Below are 3,521 nucleotides of genomic sequence, written 5' to 3' on the forward strand. Positions count from 1 at the left end.
CCAGGTTCAGGCAATTCTCCTGCCCCAGCCTCCTGAGTAGCTGGGATTACAGGCATGCACCACCATGCCCAGCTAATGTTTTTGTATTTTTAGTAGCGGCCGGGACATGGTCACCATGTTGACCAGGATGGTCTCGATCTCTTGACCTCGTGATCCACCCGCCTCGGCCTCCCAAAGTGCTGGGATTACAGGCTTGAGCCACCGCGCCCGGCGCTCAACTCTCAACATGTTTTTTTTAGATGGAGTCTTGCTCTGTTGCCAAAGCTGGAGTGCAGTGGCACGATCTCGGCTCACTGCAGCCTCCGCCTCCTGGGTTCAGGTGATTCTTCTGCCTCAGCCTCCCGAGTAGCTGGGACCACAAGTGTGCGCCACCTCACCCAACTAATTTTTTTTTTTTTATTTTTATTATATTACTATTTTCTTTTGAGATGGAGTTTCACTCTTGTTTCCCAGGCTGTAGTGCAATGGCACAATCTTGGCTCACTGCAACCTCCGCCTCCCAGGTTCAAGGGATTCTCCTGCCTCAGCCTCCCAAGTAGCTGGGATTACAGGCATGCACCACCAAGCCTGGCTATTTTGGTATTTTTAGTAGTGACAAGGTTTCTCTATGTTGGTCAGGCTGTTCTTGAACTCCTGACCTCAGGTGATCCAACTGCCTTGGCCTCCCAAAGTGCTGGGATTATAGGCATGAGCCACCGCACCCGGCCTTTTTTGTATTTTTAGTAGAGATGGGGTTTCACCATGTTGGCCAGGCTGGTCTCAAACTCCAGACTGTAAGTGATCCTCCTGCCTTGGCCTCCAAAAGTGCTGGGATTACAAGAGTGAGCCACCATGCCCAACCCCTCAGTTCTCAGCTTAATGTCACTTCCTGCAATGTGCCCATTCTACAAAGGGAAAAGGGGAAAGGCAGTGGGTAAAAAAAGCACAGCCTTTCCTCATACTGCTTGTTCTTTTTTGTTTTTTAAATTCTGAAGAAGCCATCGCCAAGCACTTCCACCTACATTTCATTGACTGAAATGTGTCACCTGGCAACCCCTAGCTATACAGGAGTCTGGAAATTCTAGTATTTTGCTTTCCAGTTTCTCTAGTAGAAAAAGTCAGGTATGTAAAGTGAGCAAAGTGATAAAGCATATATTCTAAAAAGTAATTTGGGGCTGGGTGCAGTGGCTCGTGCCTGTAATTCTAGCACTTTGGGAGGGCAAGGTGGTAGAACTGCTTGAGGCCAGGAGTTTGAGACCAGCCTGGGCAACATAGTAAGGCTCTGTCTGTCTCTACAAAGAATTTAAAAAATAGCTGAGCATGGTGGCACATGCCTGTAGTCCTAGCTACTTGGGAGGCTGAGGCAGGAAGATTCCTTGAGCCCAGGAGTTTGAGGCTACTATTGTTGTGCCATGGTACTCCAACCTGGGTGACAGAGCAAGACCCTGTCTTTAAAAGACTAACTACATAAATGAAAATAAAAATAAAAAGGCCAGGCACAGTTGCTCATGCCTATAGTCCCAGCACTTTGGGTGGCCAAGGTGGGATGATTACTTAAGCCCAGGAGTTTGAGACCAGCTTTGGCAACATGGCAAGACCCCATCCCAATTTAAAATTGTAAAAACCCATAAAAGTAAAAAGTAATTTGGAATACTATGAGGTAAACCAAATAATCAACTAACAAATTAGTTATTTAAAAAACAAAATAAGACTAGGCTTGGTGGCTCACGCCTGTAATTCCAGCACTTTGGGTGGCCAAGGCAGGAGGACTGCCTGAGGCCAGGAGTTCAAGACCAGCCCGCACAACACAGTGGGACCCTGTCTCTACAAAAAATAAAATAAACAAATAAATAAAAATAAAACCAAGCCCTCCAAAAACCTTTGACACTGTATAAAGCTATGCAATTTTCTAATCGGGTTAAAGTAAAAGCAGTTCACAAAAAATTCAGACTCTAAAGAAATACAAAGTAGTATATACGGCCTAACATTACTTTGTTCTTAAAATTTTCCAGTGACTTTTCTTCCCACTTCTAACTCCAACTGCCCTATCCCAAAATGTCAAATGTGACTTGCAGGTTTTCTAATCAACATGTAAGTCAGAAATTCTAAAAATGCATTTTAAATTGTGAATCACATCATTACATGACTGTCTACAGAGCCACTTAATTTTGAAGGCAAGTTAATTTTAAAGATACTTACACACAATGTTCAGTTGATTATGCTTAAGATAGTTTTCTTCTGGTGATTCAGCATGATTCTTTTCAACAAATTACGTACTTTGCTTGCTTTGTGTTACATTGGCAGTTTCATTTCCTGTTAAGGAAGCTATCATCAGAACTCAGAGAAACCTTTGCCTTTATTATTCAAGTACTGAAAATAAACAAAGAATATAAAATACACATATAGGCTGGGCGAGGTGGCTCATACCTGTAAGCCCAGCACTTTGGGAATTCGAGACCAGCCTGGCCAACATGGTAAAACACCATCTCTACTAAAAATACAAAAAATTAGCTGGGCGTGATGGCACACACTTGTAATCCCACTTACTCAGGAGGCTGAGGCAGGAGAATCGCTTGAGCCCAGGAGGCAGAGGTTGTAGTGAGCCGAGATCGTGCCACTGCACTTCAGCCTGGGCAACAGAGCGAAGAGTCCATGTCAAAAAGTAAAATAAAATAAAATACACACATATATACTTGGGGACAGACACAGTAAATATGTTTTCTGGATGATTTAAAGGTTTAAAAGGGGATTATTTGTTCTAACTGGAAAAAAAAACCCTTTTAATATGAATTATTTATATGGAAGACTTCTTTTTGAAGCTGTTGTGGCTGATACTAGTGGATTCATGTCTAACTTCTTTCATTTTATAAAACAGAATCATATCATTATCACAATCTACACACTCCCACCTATACTGTTAGTCTGGGGGAAGTCTGGGGTGGTTCCTGGGATAACAGGCCCAATTATCCCAGTATATATTGCATACGGCATCCTAACAACTTTTAGGAAAGGTTTTCATTATTAGTGCTTTGTTTTAGAAAAAGTCCAAAGCAAGGCCAGGCGTGGTGGCTCACGCTTGTAATCCCAGCACTTTGCAAGGCTGAGGTGGGCATATTACTTGAGGTGGGGAGTTCTAAACCAGCCTGACCAACATGGAGAAACCTGTCTCTACTAAAAGTACAAAATTAGCCAGGCAGACGTGGTGGCACGTGCTTGTCATCCCATCTACTGGGAAGGCTGAGGCAAGAGAATCTCTTGAACCTGGGAGGCAGAGGTCATGGTGAGCCGAAATCGTGTCATTACACTCCAGCCTGGGCAACAAGAGTGAAACTCTGTCTCAAAAACAAAAAAAAGAAAAACTCCAAAGCAAGACATAGTTAAGAGTTCAAAGATTAAGGAAGATGAAAAGAAAGAGAAAGCAGTGAAAAATAGAATCACATGATTTACAAGCAGGACAAGGGGAGCAAGCAGGAAAAAAAACAAAGGAGTTGTCAGAAACTGTGGGGAAACTGTGCTGAACAGCAAGGGCTGAGAAATGAGCA

The 3,521-nt window shown here is 43.2% G+C and overlaps 1 long non-coding RNA gene across 1 annotated transcript in view; it reads right to left on the reverse strand.

The window, feature by feature from the left end:
• Nucleotides 1-2,182: 2,182 nt before the first annotated feature.
• The window catches only part of LOC119468904, a 29,476-nt gene continuing 28,137 nt past the window's right edge, over nt 2,183-3,521 (reverse strand). Inside the window, exon 3 of the long non-coding RNA XR_005197712.1 lies at nt 2,183-2,292. This is a non-coding gene — a long non-coding RNA (uncharacterized LOC119468904). The remainder of the gene's footprint in view (nt 2,293-3,521) is intronic.

This window comes from Cebus imitator, unplaced genomic scaffold (genome assembly GCF_001604975.1).
Source record: "Cebus imitator isolate Cc_AM_T3 unplaced genomic scaffold, Cebus_imitator-1.0 Scaffold527, whole genome shotgun sequence".
NCBI lineage: Eukaryota > Metazoa > Chordata > Mammalia > Primates > Cebidae > Cebus > Cebus imitator.